The 22,094-nt window shown below is 36.5% G+C and overlaps 1 long non-coding RNA gene across 3 annotated transcripts in view; it reads left to right on the forward strand.

Moving 5' to 3' along the window:
- Positions 1-22,094, forward strand: part of LOC149126545 (uncharacterized) — a 117,672-nt gene that overhangs the window by 17,671 nt on the left and 77,907 nt on the right. Inside the window, exon 2 of one of the 3 annotated variants that reach the window (XR_016233422.1) lies at positions 10,012-10,267. The exons of the other annotated variants lie outside the window; for them this stretch is intronic. This is a non-coding gene — a long non-coding RNA (uncharacterized LOC149126545). The remainder of the gene's footprint in view (positions 1-10,011; positions 10,268-22,094) is intronic. 3 annotated transcript variants of the gene reach the window in all.

Here is a 22,094-nt window from a genome sequence, read left to right on the forward strand (position 1 = left end):
GGCAGATGTCCTAAATAGCACTCTGGCCTCAGAATCAGCCCTAAAGGCATTCGGAGCTGGCTGAAAAGCTCATGAGAGTATTTCAGGCATGGAAAGCCAAGACACTCTGGCAAAAGATCTCTGCGAGTGAGATCCCTGTGGAAAGAACAGGCCATCAAAGAAGGAGGTACCTTTCTCTGAAGGGAGGAGAGAACCTCCACTTTGACTATGACCTTGTCTAAACAAGATAAGAGTTGGAGAACTCAGAGGGCTTCCATAGCCTTGGAAACTCATGACTGGAGCATAGGGAGATTGCTGATGCCATAGACAGGAGTGTCAATTGGTAAAGTCAACAACAGGAGTCACTGTGCACTTGCTCCTCATGTAGGATCTCTGTCCTTAATGTGCTGTACATTGAGATTTAATGCTATAACGAGTACTCAAACAATATATTTCACTTTGTGTTTCTATGTGGGTGCAAACTGTTGAAATCCTTACTTAATGCATACTAAACTGATCCTCTGTAAAAAAAAAAAAAAAAGAAAAAGAAAGAAATTATCAATTCCCAACTTGACTCTCACTGGGATTAAACATGACAATAGGTCTGCTCTGATTTCATCATCATTTAAAAAAATCATCTATTATTTTTCACTTTGTGTTTCTGTGTGGGAGCAAACTGTTGAAATCCATACTTAATGTATACTAAGCTGATCTTCTGTATATTAAGATAATCGAAAATGAATCTTGATGTGAATGGAAGGGGAGAGGGAGTGGGAAAGGGGAGGGTTGTGGGTGGGAGGGACGGTATGGGGGGAAAGCCGTTGTAATCCATAAGTCGTACTTTGGAAATTTATATGCATTAAATAAAAGTTTAAAAAAAAAAAAAAAAGGAAAAAAAAAAATTATTGACTGAGGTTTCTTCTAGGAAGGGGCATAAATGAGCTTATGTGTGTGTGTGTATGAATGTGTATGCATGTGTGTATGTGTCCATGTGTATATGAATTGTGTGTGGTTATGCATGTAAGAATGTGCATCTATATGAACACATATGTATGTATGTGTGAAGGTGAGTGCATGTATGTAAATTATGTATTTTGTGTGCATGTATATATGAACATGTGTGTATGCTTTATAGGAAGCATGGGAGGCAGTAAACCAGAAATTAGTGTATTTTGTTCTGTGTGATTTTTTTTCCTGAATATTTTACAAGAGTATACTGAATATTACAGCAAACTAAAGAAGAGAAGAAATGGCTTAATTGGAAACATCTTCAGCCAATGCAAGGTTATAATACTGGTATATATCCAAAAGTACAACATTTCAACTGACAGTACTATTAATGACTATTTTATTGTGGTAAAAGATAAATAATACCATAAATAATGCCACAGCAATTTATTGAAAAAGAGAAAAATAGAGACATATTCAGTGATATGTGGTAAGTTCCATGGGCTCTGTTGTTCTCTCTTTGCCCCTCATGCACAGGTCTCAGCATAAAACAGTGTTCTATAAATATCCATTGATGAATGTTTTTGGTTTGTTGAAACATATGCTTTTAATGACTTAAAATGTAAATATGGAGGGAAAAATATTACAAGGAGTCTTCAAAAAGTTCATAGGGTAGCAGGCATTTAGCCTAACAATTAAGACACCAGTTGAGAAACTCATATCCCACAGCAGAGTACTTGAGTTTGATGCCTGGCTCTGGCTCCTGATTCTGGTTTTCTGCTAATGGAGACCTTAGAAAGCACCAGTGATGGCTCAAGTGATTGGGTTCTTGCCACCCACATAGGAATCTGCATTGGATTCCCATCTTTCTGTTTAGGCAAGCTTTTTCTCTCTCTCGGCCTCTTTCTGTCTGAAATGAAGGAAGAAAGGAAAGAAGGGAGGGAGGGAGGGAGGAGGAAGGAAGGAAGAAGAAAGGAAGGAAGGAAGGAAGGAAGGAAGGAGGGAAGGAAGAAATTTAAAAATTCATGGAAAATGTGTTTTAGGAAAGAGCAATGCATGGATTTCAAAATTTTTGAACCAAAGGAAATTTGTCTCTTACTTTCATTTTCCATGAACTTTTTGAAACACTTTCATATTTAGCATATTAGTGACACAGTATGAATTTAACTACCTGGATTAATTCAGTTTCCTCAGCAAAGATAATCATGTCAAGAACACGTTCATGTTGCTGCTAAGCAAGCGCTTTGTGAAACAAAAGACTTCGTGAGGCCAACATGGCATCCAGCTCCACACCAAATGGAAACTCTCTGGCATGACAGTGAGTGTCCAGCTTCTGCTATGCACCATCCCATCAGCATCATCCACCAGCCCTACTTAACTTGAAACACAAAGCTAGATTACCCACAATGTGCTCCTGGATCTCAGCCAGGCTGCGTGCCCTGGGGCAGAGCTGTCTGCAACACAAGCTCTTTGGGGAGGCTGTGTGGAGAATGGACAGCAACGCAGGCTGTGCACCGAGCTGAAATGGGATCACCACTAGCAGGGTGGGCAGAAGAAACAGTGCGATTTAATATCAAATGATAGGCTATGGCCATGGACTTCTGGGAAATCAGACACCTTCACAACATTCCTTTCAGGCCAAGAGTTCTGAAGGAGAAGAGAATAAAGAACAAAAGAAAACTGTTTGAAGTTTTAGCTTTGGTTGAAGGGATATTAGTGGACAGGTGGTGAGCAAAATAGTCTGCTTACAAATGACTGTCTTCAGTGGGGTCATCATCAACAGTAACGTGAGCTTTAGGCACTTAGTGATTTTGTACAGTTAATAGAGGATGTGCCCATAAATGTTAATTTATATGAAAAAAGGGTTTTCGCTTAGTCATGCTGCTTACCTAAGTTGGAGATTCACAACTATGTCACATTTTGATGAAACTTTGGAAAAATGATTCTGTGTTCATAATTTCTAATGTAAAGCAAAAATATAGACCATCTGGAAATTATCAAAATGCTATGTAAAGGCAATGATGCCATTTACTGCATAGAATCAATTTAGCACACCAATAAAAACACACACACGTATAAGCCTCAAAAAAGCAGGCTATTCTTTTCCACAGAACTTTTCATTTAAATTCTGATGCCATTGTTGTGCAGTAAATTTTGTTGTCACACAGCTATAGCTAAAGTGTTTTTTATTTGATGTAATCCTCCTGCATCATTAAAATATCAGTGTTTTTTATGTTTTTCAAATATTTGTGGACACCATTAACCAACACGAAGCACAGTGCAGTAACAAATGTCCATTTTATGGCCACTGTCAGACTATATATTGTACAATGCCCCAATATTATCAGCAACCTAGACCTAAATTATCACAACCCTAAGTCCATGAAACACAAGACACATATATAATCTCCTTTAGTCCACGTATTGAAATGTTAGAATTAAAAGCTTGGGCTATCAATTCAGGCAGAAAATGTCGTTTTCCAGAGGAATTTTTCACTCACAACAAAAAAGCAGAAAAGGCAAAAGAATGAAGCTAAGGGCTGAATTTTGAAAACAACTTTAAGCCTGAGAGAAGACTTTTATGTCTCCAAAGAGGAAATAGGGGTGAGAGGGGAAGTAAATGTACAAATGGGAAAAAAAAAAAATGGTCTCTTCTGGATCACTGTGTCTTATTATTATTTTAATTAACAGACTCTCAGATTTAGTAAACAATATTGGTTTGTGGTGTCTGAGATTTCCTCTTAACTCACAATTCAGCAGACGCCAAGGATATTGATGTTGCAAACTTAAGATGATGAATTACCCACAACATCTGGTTTATTGCAAGTACTGAGCTAATAGTCTAACTTGTTCAGGAATGCAACCAGTCAAGGTGCAACAGGGAATCTGTATGAGGTTGTTCAAAATTGGAAATATTCTATCAAGTAATTAGGCAGAACTCATGTAGGATTTGTTCTAAACACAATTTGCCCTGTGGCAGAAAGCCTCAAAGTTCCTGTTAAATATTCTTTTTCTTCTGCTAAACTTCTTTATCACTTCTGAAGTTGTATGACAAATCACTTGTAATGGCCCATATGTCCCTTGGTCTCCTTTTTGTAGAACTGTGGCAGTGGTGAAATAATTTTATTGAATACAAATGACAATATTAATCATAAGAGGTTGTCAGATCATAATGGTAGATGTGTCTAGAGGAATCCGGTTAGAACAATTTGACCTGTTGTCATTTTCTTCTTCATCATGGTGCTGGACATCAAGGCTTGGAGGGATGAGAGGAAGCTGCTGGACCTGGTTACAAAAGAGACAGACAGAGGAGAAAAAAGAAAAAGAAAGCACATTTAAAAGCAGCTTTTCTCACTTTCAGATGCACTTGTATTCAAACAGTAATAGCATTTTGATAAAAAAAACCCTTGTTGCTATTTTTGAAAGATTTCAAAATCTCTTTCTAAACAATGCAGATAAAATGCACATATCTCATTCATAAAACTCCTCTGCCATACAGTGTCTTTTGTTTTAATTAAATGATTGTAATTTTAATTAAATTTGTTATAAATGATAGTGGTCTCTTTGAACTGAAGAGTCTTTTTTTCGGTATACAATAATCAATAAGGAATTTTTTTCAATTTCATGCATAAACTTTAAAACATTCACAGGGTCATTAACACTACAGTAGCACATAATTCCCATCAATTTTTTTGGAAAAAGATTTAGAACAAAGCTTAACAAAACACCGTATCTGCAGCAAAACTGACACATAGAGGCTCAAGAGTCTCCCTACTCTCTGAGAGAGGTTGCCTCTACGATGATCAGTTTGAATTAACACCTCTCAATCAAAACTTTCCTTAATATGAATGCTAATTTAGATGTTCTATTTTGACCCTATTGTGAATAATGTTAGCAATACCGAAAAAATTTGAGATAGGGTATAATATGACTTGATCAGCAACTCTGAATTAATAGTAAAATTGCAGTTCTATTTGGAGTTTTTTTTTCCTGAGTGAAATGAATTGTGCTGTAACAGAATCAAGATTGAAATCATAAAATTTAAATATCTTATTAAAATTGAAACTTTTCATGGATAAAAATTGTATTTCAAGTAAGAATGTGTTTAAGTGAGGGAATAGATTCTTATTCATGTGAATAAACAACTGGAATCTTTTTAAAGACTTAAAAATGAGAAACAGGATTGTGAATTATTTCAATTAAAAATAGTCTAAATAGTTTGAATAGTGTAGGTAGATTTTTAAAATATCAATTTGTAGAGTTTTCTAAACCAGGTATAAAACTGAGCTATATTTCTAGTTCCAGTTTATTTTTAAAGGTCGAAGTGAAACTAGAGAGTTTCGTTTATTTTCATATATTATCATGTGAAATTAGACCAATAACATTTAAAAATTTGCATCTTATCTAATTTCTGTATCTTTTAATGTTTAATCTTAGCAGTGATGGATGTGAGTAGATTTTAATTTTTTTAAAGACTGCTTTAAGTAGTAGTTTATAAAACAATTTTTTATTTTTTATCTTACTTTATAAAATAAATTTTAAATCTTATAATTAGCTTGGATATTTTCAAGTTGTTTCTCTTTTAAGTTTTTTTTCTTAAATATGGTTATTTGAAGTTTTATTTGTTCCATTTTTTTTGGGCCTACTAACATTCTAAGAATAAGTTTCACTTTTTGTGGATGTAAGGTGCTGTTATAAATCATTGGAAGGAGTTACTGATACTTAGTGTGAAACAAACCACGTACAATTGATGAATCTTTTTTTAAAATCATGCTTCTTATAAAATGTGATGGAATAATTATAAAGATGATGCCTATGTTTTCCTATAGCAGAACTCTAACAATTAGAATGGAATGGTTTCTCCATTTGTGTTTTAAAATGGAAGAACAGAATCAAAATGTATAGGGGTAGATATGTGTGTGTAAATGTGGGTATAAATATAAACATGCACTGCTGGATGAATATATGAGGTATTTAAAAATTCATAGGTTTATTTTGGTTCAAAAAATTTTGAAGCCTATGTAATAGAAATATTACCATGATTTTTTTTAATAAATCTTTTTTTTTTGACAGGCAGAGTGGACAGTGAGAGAGAGACAGAGAGAAAGGTCTTCCTTTGCCGTTGGTTCACCCTCCAATGGCTGCCGTGGCCAGCTTATTGCGGCCGGCGCACCATGCTGATCCGATGGCAGGAGCCAGGTACTTCTGGTCTCCCATGGGGTGCAGGGCCCAAGTACTTGGGCCATCCACCACTGCACTCCCTGGCCACAGCAGAGAGCTGGCCTGGAAGAGGGGCAACCGGGACAGAATCTGGCACCCCGACAGGGACTAGAACCTGGTGTGCCGGCGCCACAAGGCGGAGGATTAGCCTAGTGAGCCGCAGCGCCGGCCACCATGATTTTCAATAGAGACTGTGGTGGATAGTCTGAGGAAAGGGAAAAAAATTATTTACCGTTTTCTGCCCTTCTAAACAGTTGGAATTTTCTACACATGCTCTGCATTTGTTTTTAGGAGTAATGATTAAAATAAATCTACTAGGTGGAGTTTTGTGCTACTTCTATTTTCTTTATATTTTCATATGTTGAAATTTTTTATGGCTAATGGAGAGTATATAATTAAAAGATATTGGAAAAAACCTTGGAATTAAGCAGGCTGTTATTTTACTTTTAGGAGAAAGCTAAAAAATGGTTTATACACAGTCAAAATATGTCTTAAATTAATTTAGTCTCTTGATTTTGTGACACTTACTGCTATAAAGTTTCATATCTGGATATTATAATGTTCAGAGATTACTTGACTCAGGGTTCATGGTTTTTATATTGGCTTTAGAAAAAATTGCTACTGAGATCTTTCTGTGATGTGGCCTAGTTGCCACTTGCTGGTTTGGGAATTCCCTGCCAGGTGGAAGTGGAATGTCATAGATTTTCCGGCAAGGATTTCCTGTAATGGATGAGCTTTAAGAAGATACGACTTTCTCTATCAACATGGTTTCATTTGGAATTTCTTGTTTGCTTAACTTATCATTCTGGTCTGACTTTGCATGCAATTTGACAGCTCTATAGTGGACATCAAATTGACTTTCAGTTCTAAACTTCCATTTGGGCACAGTTAAATGATGTCTATTGTTTCTCACCCTATCCATTTCAGTTATACTTTCAGTATTTGGAAGAAAATATTGTTTAATTTTTCCATGCAACTAAGTAAGATTTTTTAAATATTGAAAGCAATGTCAATTTTGACAGAATACTCATCAACTATTATAATTAGAACTTTACACACACACACAAACTGTACCCATACAAGTTTATAAATATGAGGACATTTCCAAAGATTCATGAAAAAATGGAATTAAAAGATCAATATTTTAGTGCAAAAAAAACCTTTCAAATCAATGTATATTTTTTGTAAAATGCATTTTAAACCATATTTATTTGCTTCTGAGATATATTCTGCTGTGTAGTCTAGCTGTGTCTAAAAGATGCCAAAACAGTTTAGTTGCAAAATCACTTGAAACAAATGTCAGAAAATTTTAGCCCAAACAACTGGCCAACTGAATATTTCAGTTTTTAAGGAGTTTTTATGATAATACATTGAAGCAGTATTTAAACTAGTAAATAACAAGACATGTTTTTGTATTAAATTTGTATTAATATAATTAAGATAATTATTATCTAAGTTTATTTCTACCTCAAAAAATGTGGAAAATAGTTGGTAGAAGAATTCCACATCATACTATTGATAAAATTGTTATTTGGATTTTAAGGCAGAATGTTTAAGTATTTATAAAGATTTCCAACATTAATATATTTAATTTCAACTTATTCACTGCAAAATAATAATTTCAATGTTTCACTGCAAAATAATAAAGAGACTGGATTTCAGTTCAAGTTCATTTTGTTAAGCATTTTTGTTGAAAATCATAGTTTTTCTGCTTCATTTGGAGTCGTATTTTACTGTGTTGCTTGTATATCTAATAGGCAACATTATGTCAGGGTTTCAAATATATTTCCCCCAAAGTGAAAAGTGAAGTTCATTTACCATTAAGAAGGCAGTATATCAATTTTTTTCTGTTATTTAAGCCTAATCTTAAAATAAGTCTTATTCTTTCATTACTGGAAGAGACAACAAGAATATTGAATCTTTGAAAATTTTATTGGTATGGAGACACAAATCTTATTACTAAATTCAGGAAGAAAACAAGCTTTTTATGATCTGAATCAAGCACAGTGCAAATTCACTTTTAAAGTGAAATAATTGTTTTTATTCCTAAAAAAGAAACAAACTTGGGGAGCAGCATTTTAGCATTGTTTTAATTTTAACTCACTATTGAGTTGTATTTTCTGAGTCTTTGATGCGATACTGCTTAGGAAAGCAACTTATCGATTTAAATGTCTGAAAACTTGATAGTCAAATGCTATGGTGACCATTTACTTTCATCTTCCTTTTTTAAACAAAATTTCATATTTTTGAGACATATGTAGCTTGCTTTGTGTAATTACTATGACAGCGATTCAATACTTTTCACATGAATACGTTTTTGAGCTATACTTTGAAAGAACTGGCAGTGTGGTTGGGGATTTTTCCAGGAGAGATGCATCAACTGAGTGGCTTTTTGTTATTCTTGCCTTGCAGCCACAACTTTGTGTTTTACATTTTATTGAGAATATTTCCACATTGTAAGCATTTTTTCTAGATTACTGCTGTTGTTGGTTATTATTACTACCACTAGATATAATAAAACAGTTAAAATTTTCCAGACATTAAGTTTTGTGTGTTACGTATATCTACCCATTTGACATTTAATCCTTACAACGACTATACAAGACAGACACCTCCTTTCACAGATGAAGAAACTGAGACAAAGTTTAAGCAACTTGGTCATTGTCCCACAGCTAGTGAGTGGTGGTACTGGAATTTGGAGCATAGCCAATCTGCCTCCAGAGTCTAGGTTTTAACTCGCAGAGATATAGGCTTCAAATCTGAGAGCTTGGATTTTTATTTTTATTTATTAGTTTTTTAAGATTTGTTTATTTATTTTGAAGGCAGAGTTACTGAGAGAGAAGGAGAGACAGAGAGATTGTCCATCTGCTAGTTCCCTTCCCAAATGGCTGCAGTAGCCAGAGCAGGGCCAGGCCAAAACCAGGAGCCTGGAACTCCACTTGGGTGACAGGGGCCCAAGCACTTAGGCCATCCTCCACTGCTTTCCCAGACGCATTAACAGGGAGCTGGATCAGAAGTGGAGCATCTGGGACACTAACGGGCACCCATTTGAGATGCCAGTGTCACAGATCACAGATTTACCTGCTCCCACTCCCTATGTCGGCCCCTGAATTTTTATTCTGATAGGTTTATGTAATATCAGAATTTTATGAGCAGAAAAAAAAAGAAAAATTCCGAGGGACATTTTTGTTATATTTTTCTCTTGTCTATAGGTAGGTTTTATTTACATTTATAGAAAAAGTAAATTGACTTTTTTAAATTCAAGAAATAAGCTGCAGGTAACTATTATGGAATGGTGGTAAAATGGATATGAGTCATTTATTCTTTTTTTATTAAAAGCCTCCTTTATGCTGGGTTTGTGTGATCTATTGATGTCTAGAAATAAAGGACATTACTGTTGTTCTGACTTCCTCAGGTTGGCTGGGGAAAAAGATGCATAAATAGATACTCATCTGTATTATGAACAGGCTAGAGCAGAGGCAATTCTAAATCCACAGAAAATGACCACTATCTCCCTTAGCTTAAGGTAGAATGGCAGGAAGGAAGCAGTCAAGGAAGGCTTCAGGGAGGAGGGGTCACAAGCGTTGCTTAAAATTAGAAGGAAGTATAAAGTTATTCAGGCAGGGAAGGGGTTGAGTGGATGGACCTGTGTGCATGCAAGTTACAGAGACATAGAGCAGGGTGTGCTTTGGAAATGACGTATCTAGAGAGTGACATGGCTCTACAGGAAATTAAACTGGAGAAACAGAGTTTATAAAATAGACTGTTTAGTATGTTGTTCTGACGATCAAAGGTTTTATCTAGGGAGTTCAAATTTAAGGTTTTTTTTTTTTTTTAAACATATTATTTTCATCTATTTGAAAGGCAGAGAAAGCGAGAGAGAGCGAGAGCGAGCTTCAATCACTGGTTCACTTTCCAAATGCACACAACAGCCAGTGTGGAGCCAGGCCAGCTTCAGATGCCCCAAATTCCATGCGTGTCACCCACATGGGTAGAAGGGGCCCAAGTACTTGAGCCGTCATCTGCTGCATCCCAGAATGCAATAGTCGGAAGCTGGATCAGAAGCAATGTTTCTGGGGCTCCAGGCAGCACTCTGAAATGGGATGTGCCTGTCACAAAGGTAAGTCAACCTTCTGTGTCACAAAGCTCAACCCAAATTTTAAGATTTTAAGCAGGAGAGGAGAGAACATACTAGATTTGTGATTTAGAAAGATTGCTGCAGCTCTATCATGAAGGATAAATGCAGTGTAACAGATCAGAGTCAGAAGATGTAATCATTTCTATGGGATATAGTTAGGACCTGAATTAAAGCAATGAATTGAAACAGAGAAAGTAGGTTTTAAATTTACTCAGGAGACTAATACATGATTATTTGTGTGTGTCCCAAAGTTAGTGACTATGTATTCTGATATTTATTTCTACAGATTAGTTTTGGTTGTTTAAATTTTATATAAAATCATATAGCATTCTTTTGGGTGGAGTTTGGCCCTCTTTCATTCAACATTTATGTTATTACATATAGCTATGATTCAGTCTTTTTTATTGCTATAGTTGTATTCCCTTGTGTGAATATATATATATATTTTTTATCTTTTATTTAATGAATATAAATTTCCAAAGTACGACTCATGGGTTACAATGGCTCCCCCCCCCCATACCGTCCCTCCCACCCACAACCCTCCCCTTTCCCACTCCCTCTCCCCTTCCATTCACATCAAGATTCATTTTCGATTATCTTAATATACAGAAGATCAGCTTAGTATGCCTTAAGTAAGGATTTCATGTGTGAATATATTAAAATTTATTTAGTCTATCTATTGATTTACTTGGGCTGTTTTAATTTTTGTGTTACTTAATGCACATGAATATTCTTGTGCATTTTTGATGCTTATTTATATGCATTTTTCTTAGAATTGCTGGGTCATGGATTGAAAGTATGTTCAGCATTAGTGTATTCAGAAAACAGATTTACAACATTGTTGGATTAATTTACACTACTCTGAAAACCTATCAAGGCTTCTTAGGTATTATATTTTCTCACCAAAAATTGGAATTTTCAAATATTGAATTTTAGCCGGTTTGGTGGGTATGTTGTTCTGATCATATTGCAGGTTTCGCTTTCGTTTTATGCATGACGTGATCACCTTGTGGAAGGTTTGTTGGCCACTTGTACACCCTCTCTTATAAAATACTGACTCAGTGGCTGAGATTTTCAAAGAAATCACGTTGCTGGCTTTGGCTTACTGTTTCTGAGAGTTGTTTTTATGTTCTAGAAATAGATCTTTTGTTGGACAAATACTTTGTTGAACATAAGATGGAAATATTTTCTTTCTATTACTATTGTCTGGCACTGAACAGAAATTAAATTTTTTCTCTTTTAAAGTAAATTTTTATTGGGACATAATTCACATGACATAAAAACTCTAGAAGTTTAAAATCCAGTAGTTTTTAGTGTATTCACAGAGTTGTATAGTCATCATCATTATCTGATTTTAGAAGATTTTCACTATCCTGGAAAGAACTCCTGTACCTCCTAACGATCATACCCATGTGCGCTCCTTTGCAAGCCCCTGGCAACTACTAATCTGCCTTTTGTCTCTGTTGTTCTGTCCTCTTTTGACATTTCATATAAACCCAGTCATACAACATGTCAATCCTTTCTATCTTATAGTCACGGACTCAGTGAAGTATGTGGATGTCTTCTTTTTTTAACTTCATATTTTATTTGTTTATTTTTTAGATAACACATTTTCAATTTACATTATACTCAAAAGCTTAATGGCTCTACTAGATGAATTCAACAAATAAAAACTGCAAATACCATAGTCTAGCAGGAAATTGGGCATGAACTAGAAACAATAATTAAATGAAAAGGGGTTCAACTTCAGTCATTAAAGTAAATTTTAAAAGTCACAAAATCATTAAACCTCTAGTAGTATACAATCCCTATCATTTTGTTTGACAAAGATTTAAATGAATTTTGACAAAGCACTGTATTTTCAGCAAAGTTGATACACATAGGCATTTATTTAGTTTTTTCTCTCTCTTCTTGTATTTTTCTTTTAAAAATTTTAGCTCCGATATACTAAAGAGGGCATGAAGCATTTGTCTTTCTCTGCCTGGCTTATATCACTCAACATGGGGATCTCTAGTTCCAACTATTTTGCTCAAATGATAGAATTTAATTCTTTTGCATAGCTGAATAATATCTATTATTTATATATACCACATTTCTTTAGCCATTCATCTGATGAGGGACATCTTGGTTGATTCTGTATTTTGACTATTGTGAACTGTGCTGCTCCAAACATGGTGGAGAAGGTATCTGTCTCTCTCTCTCTCTCTCTCTCTCTCTCTTTGTAAAGACTTATTTTATTTATTTAAAAGGCACAGAGACACACAGAGAGAAAGAGATCTTCTAGCCTCTGGTTTACTTCTTAAATGGCCACAATGGAGAGAGCTGGGACAGGCCAAAACCAGGAGACTGCACTGTTGAAGTTTTCACATGGGTGGCAGGGGCCTAAGCACGTGGGTCCTCTTCTGCACATTAACAAGGAGCTAGATCAAAAGCTGCACAGACAGGATTTGAATGAGCGCTCTGATATGGGATGATGGCATCATAGGTGGCAGATTTACCAACTGCACCACAACACTGGTCCTGCAGTATCTCCCTGCTACAAAGGTCATGTCTTTTGTCTATATGCACATTGGTGGGATTGCTGTATCACATGGCAGCTATACTTCTAGTATTTAAAATAAATCTCCATACTATTTTCTGCATTGGCTCCCATTCTGTAAAATGTCTCTTAATCAATTGTTTCTGTTGCTATGCACAAGCTTCTGAGTTTAATACAATTCCATTCGTCTAGTTTTGCTTTTGTTGCCTATGCTTTTGGGAGTCTTAGCCAAGAAGTCATCACCTACACCAATGTCTTGAAATGTTTCCCTTGGATTTTCTTCTCAGACTTTCAAAATTTCTGGTCTTCAGCTAATGTCTTTGATCCATCTTGAGTTGATTTTTATACACACAGAGAAGAAGGGATCTGATTTCATTCTTCTACATATATGCAATCCGTTTTGTCAGCAGCATTCTTTTGAAAAGCCTATCCTTTCTTAAATGTATGTTCTAGATAATTTTGTCAAAAATTAGTTTGGCTTTATGTGTGTAGATTAATTTTTGTGCTATCTATTCTGTTCCATTGACCTAGTTACCAGTTTTTATGACAGTATCATACTGTTTTAATTACTATAGCTTTGTAGTTTGCTTTGAAATCAGGCATTGTGATATCTTCAGCTTGATTTTTTCCCCTCAGGATTGTTTTGGGCCTATTCTGGGCCTTTTTGATCCCATATGAATTTTAGAATTGTATTTTCTAATTCTGTAAAGAATATCATTGGTATTTTGATAGGGATGGAATTGAAGCTGTAGATTGCTTTAAGTAGTGTGGACATTTTCCTGATATTAATTTTTTAATCCATGGGAAAGGAATATCTTTCCAGTTTTTTTTGTGTCCTTGATGATTTCTTTTATCAGTGTTTTATAATTTTCTTTGAAGCAGTCCACACAGCAGACTCATAGAATGACAATCATTTTAAATAGCACTCTGACCTCAGAATCAGTCTTTAAGGCATTCTGGTCTGGCTGAAAAGCCCACAAGGGCATTTCAGACATTAAAAGCTAAGACACTGTGGCAAAAAATGCCCTATGTGAAGGACCTCAGTGGGTGAGACCCCAGAGAAAAGAAGTGATCATTAAAGAAGGAGGTACTTTTCTCTGAAGGGGGGAGAGAACTTCCACTTTGCTTATGGCCTTGTTCAAATACTGATGGAGTTTGTGGATTCAAAAGGCTTCCATAGTCTAGGCAGCTCATGACAAGAGCCTTGGGTGATCACTGACATCATACCTAAGAGTGTTTTTTTAATATTTACTTATTTATTTGAAAGGCAGAGTTACACGGAGAGAAGGAGAGGCAGAGAGAGGAGAGAGAGTGAGAGACCTTCCATCCACTGGTTCACTCCCCAGTTGGCTGCAATGGCTGGAGCTGCACTGATCTGAAGCCAGGAGCTAGGAGCTTCTTCTGGGTCTCCCATGTGGGTGCAGAGGCCCAAGGATTTGAGCCATCTTCTACTGCTTTCCCAGGCCATAGCAGAGAGCTGGATCAGAAGTGGAGCAGCTGGACTTGAAGCAGTGCCCATATGGGATGCTGGCACTGCAGGCAGTGGGTTTACCTGCTATGCCACAGCACTGGCCCCGTATTAGTGTTAATTGTTAAATTAACAACAAGAATCACTGTGCACTAACTTCCCATGCAGGACCTCTGTTCTCAAAGAGTTGTATTATAATTATGTCTAAGTGCTTGCAAAAGATGTGTCATTCTTAGGTACTTCTTTAAAGTGAATTAAATTTCTTAAAAAATGAAATTAACTTTAAGATGCAATGACTTTGAATAGCCCTTGTCTCTACTGTTGAGGAAGAGTTGTGTGTGTGTGTGTGTGTGTGTGTGCAAATTGTGGAACTCTTTACTTAGTGTAGAGTTGGTGTTTTGTGTATAAAGTTAATTGAAAATGGATCTTAGTGGAGAATGGGGATTGGATTGGGGGGGAGAAAGAGGGGTGGGAGATTAGGTGGGAGGTCAGTATGGTGGGAAGAATCACTATATTCTTAAAGTTGTATTTATTAAAGTTGTGTTTATTCCTTAAATAAAAGATTTCTTTAGGGAGAGAAAAAAATAAAATAAAATAAATGAAAAATAAAGAAATATATCAATTCTTTTCTTAAATTTATTCCTAAATTTTATTGTGAGTGAGACTTCTTTCTTCATTATCGATGTATAAAAATGCTATTATTTTTATATCTTGGTTTTATAATCTGTAATCTGTGACTCAACTTTATTGATTTTTTTCCTGGTTCATGCTTTTTGTTTTCTGTTTTAAATATATTTGCTTAGGTACTAGTGTTGTGGTGCAGTGGGTTAAGCTACTGCATGTGACTCCCACACTTCATATCAGAGTGCTGGTTCCAGTCCCAGCTGATCTGCTTCCAATCCAACTCCCTGTTAATGTTCCTGGGAAGGAGGCAGCAAATAATTGCCCAGGAACTTAGTTCTCTGCCACCCAAATGGCAGAACAGGATGAAATTTCTGCCTCCTGGCTTTGGCCTGGACCAGATCTGGCTGCTGTGCCACTTGTGGAATGAATCAGTGGATGGAAGAAATCTCTCTCTCCTCCTCCGTCTTCCCCTTTCTCTCTGCCACTCTGCCTTTCAGGTGAATAAAATAAATCTTTAAAACATTGCTAATTGCTGATGCTGTGGTATAGTGAGTTAAGGTGCAGTTTGCCATGCCAGTATCCTTTTCAGAGAGCAAGGTTTGAAACCCAGCAGCTCTGCTTCTGATCCAGCTCCCTACTGATGTGCCTGAGAAAGCAGTGGAAGATGGCTCAAGTAGTTGTGCCCCTGCCACCCATGTGGGAGAACCAGCTGTAGTTCCTGATTTCTGGCTTCAGCCTGGAACAATTCTGGCTGATGAAGGCATTGGGGAATGAACCAGTGGATGGATTCTCTCTCTCTCTCTCTCTCTCTCTCTCTCTCTCTCTCTCTCTCTCTCTCTCTTTTCCCTACACACATCGCTCTGTCAAATAAATAAATATAATAATAATAGTAATTAATAGAATAAATAATAATAATAATTAATAGAATAAAATAAGCCCGTAGACAATTTGCTTATCCTAAACCAGAAGACATTTCTGTACTTTTTCTGCTAAAAAGTTTCATCTATGATATCTGGAATTGTTTTGCCATAGCTAGTCCTCCAAAGAAATCATCTTTGAATTTCCACGTTACATTGCAGAGTCACCTTTATCATAAAGCAGATAACCACCCACATACTTGTAGTTCTATTTCTGACTCATTTTGTCTCACTGGTCTAATTGTGTATCATTCTGTTTCACACTATATATATATTCTATTTCACACACTATATATATATGTAAGATTTTATTTGGATATGTATTTATATATATACTATAATATATATATTAGATTTTATTTGTTTATTTGAGAGGTAGAGTTACAGACAGGAGAGAGCGAGACAGAGAGAAAAGTATTCCATCTGTTGGTTCACTCCCCAAATGGCCACAACAGCCGCAGCTAAGCTGCGGAGCCAGGAGCTTCTGGGTCTCCCACGTGAGTGCAGGGGCCCAAGCACTTGGGCCATCTTCCACTGCTTTCCCAGGCCATTGCAGAGAGCCAGATTGGAAGAGGAGCAGCTCGGATACAAACTAACGCCCATTTGAGATGCAGGTACTGTAGGCAGAGGCTCACCCTATTATGCCATAGCACCGGTCGCATATTATAGATTCATAATATCTTGGTATCTGATTGTGTGTATTCTTCAAATTTTCTTCTTTTTTTTAAAGATTTATTTTATTTATTTGAAAGAGTTACAGAGAGAGGTAGAGACAGAAAGAGAGGTCTTCCATCCGCTGCTTCACTCCCCAGATAGTTGCAATGGCTGGAGCTGTGCTGATCCGAAGCCAGGAGCTTCTTCCAGGTCTCCTACGTGGGTTCAGGGGCCCAAGGACTTGGGCCATCTTCTACTGCCTTCTCAGGCCATAGCAGAGAGCTGGATCAGAAGAGGGGCAGCCAGGACTAGAACTGGTGCCCATATGGGATGCTGGAGCTTCAGACCAGGGCTTTAACCCACTGCGCCACAGTGCCAGCTCCCAAATTTTCTTCTTTTTGATCATTATCTTGATATTTGAATTTCTATTTTAAATGTCATAATCATTTGTAAGTTTCCCAAACCTGCTAATACTAGATTGTTGCCTACATTCACTATGGAAATAGCTACACTTTTTAAATATGGGATTAATAAAAAGTAAAGTATGCTTGTCTTCCAGTTTCATGGATCTCCTGAATTCTATTCTAGGTTAAGAATCTCTGATTTAGGCACATATTAAACTGCCTTTTATAAGTTTTCCATAATATACTGCATTTTATTTACATTCAGCCCAATGTATTTTCCGATTTTTATTGTTTCTACTTTGACCGTTGTTATTTACAAGAGTATTGTTTAAATTCCAAACATATGCTAGTGATTCCAGAACAACTCTAATCTGGTATGATAACATGCTGTGTATTCCAATACTTTGAAATTTGCTGGACTTGCTTTATGGCCCAGCAGATGGCCATTTTTTGGCAAATATTTCTTATGCACTTGACAATTCAATAAGGTCTATTTAGTTCATGCTGTTCAAATCTTCTACATCTTTAGTGACATTTTTTGATTTCTTCTATAAGTCACTGAGAAACATGTAAAATATCTCCTGATGATTGTAAGTTTATTTGTTTTCCTATCAATGTTAGGTTTTCCTTTACATGTTTTGGTACTCTTATTAGACAGATGTAAATTTTGGTTTATTCTACTTTCTTGTTAAATCAATTCTTTTGTTATTGTGACATATCTTTCTACATCTTCAGTAATACTTTCTCTTAAAGCTTACCTTATGTTATACTATAGCTGTTGTACTTTTACTTCAATTGCATTTGCATGACATATCTTTCTTCATCCTTATATTTTTAAAGTTTTGTGTCATTGTGTTTAAGGTATGATTCTTATGAACATGGCATATGTGAGATATATTATACTTATATGATAATATGATATATATGAAACAGTTATATGATACTTTTATATCAATATATTTTGTAATTTTACAATTTACTTTAAAAAAGTTATAATGTATATGATAGGGTCATGCCAAAGTACATTTGTTTGATACAGTCTAGTCATACACACACACACACATATACACACATTCTTGTGTATAAATCTAAAAATTTGTACTAAATTAAACTTGTCTTTTAATTCTACTTTCTATTTGAAGTCCCCTCATGTATATATATGATATAATCTTGTCTGACAATTATTACCTTATAGTTGGGTATTTATTCTATTAATACCTAATGTGATTTCTAGCATATTTTGGCTTGAATATTTCATTTTTATAAATATTTTCTATTTCTCTCCCTTGCTAATTTTCCTCTTTCTCTCTTTTTCTACATTTCATTAGATAATTTGTTACTTTTATTATCTCATTTTTCCTTTGTTTCATTGCTTAATAATTATTTTATCCTATAACATACATCTATATATTTCTTATGACAGTAATCTTAGATTATAGTAAGGCTCTAATTTTCTATACAATGCAAGGACCTTAAATACTTTAATTTGCCATCTGTCCTTTGTGATATTAATATCATATATTTTACCTTTGCATGTATTAGAAACCACACAATGTATTAGTATTACTATCCTAAATGTACAACTTTCATTTAGAATTAGCCACATATTTACCTTTTTCTAGTACTACTCATACTTTCTTGGTTATATTTCCATCTTTGAGCATTTTTATTCTTCCTGAAGGACTTTGGTATCTTTGGTATGTTTTTTAATTAAGACATCCTGTCTATAAATCATCTCAGGCTTTGTTTGTCTGAAAACATTTTTTATGTATTTATTTTTAAATATTTTATTTATTTGAATTGTAGAGTTACAGAGAGAGAGGGAAACACATGCACACACACACACACACATACACATACTTAGAGAGACAGACCAGTCTTCCATCTGCTGGTTTACCCCTAGATGGCTATAGCGATCAGGGTTGAGCCAGACTGAAGCCAGGAGCATAGAATGCTATTTGGGTCTCCTATAGGTGGCAGAGCTGCAGGTACTTGAGCCATCTTCTACTGCTTTCCCAGACACATTAGCAGGATGCCACCCTGGAAGTGGAGCAGTTAAGAGTTGAACTGGTGTTTATATAGTGCTGCTCATCATGGGGCAGCAGGTCCAATAGAGCTCCTCAGGGCCAGCCTGGGGAGCTCAGGGGCCGAGGGGGATGCTGAGTGTCGGCGGCAAAGGAGCCACACCAGAGCCAGGAGATCAGTCAACGCCCATGGCACAGCCGGGTTCTCGACTTTATTGGGAGGGGAAAGAGCTTTTATAGACACAGAAAGGGGGCTGTCCAGGGCACAAGGGAACCGAGCCAGCCAGCTGAAAGGTAAGGCAGGACACAAGCCGGGCACACCCTTAAGGGCCTATCACAGCCAAGGACACATACTGTTCACGAATACGGAAGTCTCCTGTCAGGCTAGGTACCTCCCCCAGGGGCCATCTTGGATTGTTGGAAACGCTGAGTCACTGGGATGTGGAAGTGCGGCAAACTTGAGCAAAGGCTTAGAGACCTTGTCAATTGAAGGCTTAGCAACTTTGTTTCCTTTTCTATTGGAGCCCCCCCCAATACAGGATTCAAATGTTACAGGTTGCAGCTTAACCCACTGCCCCACAATGCTGACCGCTGAAAACATTTTTATTCTGTCTTCTTTTTAGAAGATTATTTTTAAATTCTCGATTGGCAGCTTTTTTTTTTTTTTTTTTTTTTTTTTTTAGTGTTGGCCTTCATTGTTTCTTTAAAAATTCAATTTTCATTTTTATTTGTAGCTTCTATGAATTGAATGCTTTTTACTCTGGCCAACTATAAAATGTTTTCTTTGTCTTTGGTTCCTTAGCTGTGATTTTACTTGTTTCTATCTTATGTGAGTTCATGGAGATTTTTAAACCTATAGATAGATTATTGTCATTATTATCTACAATATTGCATTTGTTCCATTCTTTCTCTTTTCCTTTTGGGATTCCAACTAAATGCATGTTATTTATGTCATATATGTCTCTTAGATTTTCCATAGTTTTGTCCTTTTTTCTGAGTATGAACTTTGCTTTTTTTTAAACCTTTTTTTTAAGGATTTTATCTATTTATTTGAAAGGTAGAGTTACAGAGCAAGAGGGAGAGACAGAGAGGTCTTCTATCTGCTGGTTCACTCCCTAAATGGCCACAATGGTTAGAGTTGAGCTGACTCAAAGCTAGGACCAGGAGCTTCTTCCAGGTCTCCAACCTGGAAGTACCTGTGCCACCTTCCACTGCTTTCCCAGGCCATAAGAAGAGAACTGGAACAGAAGTGGAGTGGCCTGGACACAAACTGGTGCCCATATGGGATGCTGGTGCTGCAGGTGGAGACTTAATCTACTATGCCATGGCACCATCACCTTGCTTTAAAAAAAAAAAAAAACTTACCAGTGTTTTGGTCTTTTCCTTTGTTCTATCTGTTGTCCCATGGAAACAATACTTGAATTTGTTTCTAAAAATTGTAGTAGAAGGAATTCAGGACTGAGATTTATATTGGGGCCAGAGACTAAGTGTCACTGTAGCACTGAGGTTTCTAGAGATCATGGGATTGAGCAAATCTCCCAAGAAAAATCTGGAATGTGCAAAAAACACCTGAGGTGACAGTTATATTAAATACTACATTTTAGTGGCAAGTAGGACAAGAGGGTGGCTATAGTTCTTGAAGGAAATTCAGGAGATTGTAGTGTGGCTGACAGTAAGGAAGGAGTTTCAAGAAAGTCTGACAACCATTTAATGAAAGTCATACTAAGAGAGGGAATAAAAAGTGTCAATTGCATTAAATGAGAAATTCATATGTAACTTTGGCAAGAGAGATTTTTAGAAGTCAGGGAGATTAAAAAAAAGAAGTCAGGGAGATTAGTTTAAAAACAAAAAAAAACAAGTGAAAACAATGCATGCAGCCAGCACCATGGCTCACTAGGCTAATCCTCCACCTGTGCACCGGCACACCAGGTTCTAGTCTCGGTCGGGGTGCCGGATTCTGTCCTGGTTGCCCCTCTTCCAGACCAGCTCTCTGCTGTGGCCTGGGAGTGCAGTGGAGGATGGCCCAAGTTCTTGGGCCCTACACCCGCATGGGAGACCAGGAGAAGCACCTGGCTCCTGGCTTCAGATCAGCGTGCTGTGCACGCCACAGTGCACAGGCCGTGGCGGCCATTGGAGGGTGAACCAATGGCAAAGGAAGACTTTTCTCTCTGTCTTTCTCTCTCACTGTCCATTCTGCCTGTAAAAAAAAAAAAAAAAAAAGGAAAGAAAACAATGCATGCAAAAATTAAAAGCAGACAGAAAGGGAAAGATCTAAGCATGTTGATAAGCTGAATGGAAAGTAGCATCACAGACCAATGCATTGTGCCTAAACTCTATGAGGACAAGGGTCGCATCTATATTGTACTCACCAGAGCCCTTACTACCTAACAGGGCCAAGCATTTGTCTTCCATTATCAGCATTTATCTAATAAATGGATGACTTTGAAGCTGATGGGGATAACATTGAGAGAGTGGCTATCAATGGAAGGTGATCACTAAGGATTTGAGAGGCGCAAATACAGAGAATGGAAGGATCAGACCCTTTGACCCAGGAAGAGGCAAATGAAGAGGTGTAAAGGTGCCCCTAAGTCTGTATGTAAGTGTATGAATGGAGGCAGGAAGTTGAAGCTCTTTTTTTTTTTTAAGATTTTATTTATTTATTTGTGAGGTTTAGAACCCCGAATATGCAAGTTTAGGTATATATTTTCCCATATTTGTCATGAGATAATTTTTTACTGAAGTGTTAACTACCTTCTCTTGGGACCAGCATTTACAACACTGGCATCCCATGTCTGAGTGCTGGCTCAAGTTGCAGCCAACCTGATTCTGTTCCAGCTTCCTACTAATGTGCTTGGGAAGGCAGTGGAGGATGGTCCAAGTACTTGGGCCCCTGCTACCTACGTGGGAGGCTCAGATGGGATTCCTAGCTCCTGGCTTCAATCTGGCCCAGACCTGACCATGTGGTCCTTGGGGGAGCAGAACAGATGGAAGATCTCTCTCTCTCTTTTACGTTTCAATTAAATACATATTTATATATTTTATATATAAAATAAATATATAAGCATATATTTTCCTCCATGTTTCCTGTCTTTTTCTCTACAGTTTACTAAAGGTAGTATACATAATTACCTTATAGATTTAAAGCTTTTCTTCTTATTATTATTTTTATTTATTTTATA

Source organism: Oryctolagus cuniculus, chromosome 5, assembly GCF_051225735.1.
Source record: "Oryctolagus cuniculus isolate XC-2025 breed Fujian yellow rabbit chromosome 5, ASM5122573v1, whole genome shotgun sequence".
Taxonomy (NCBI): Eukaryota; Metazoa; Chordata; class Mammalia; order Lagomorpha; family Leporidae; genus Oryctolagus; species Oryctolagus cuniculus.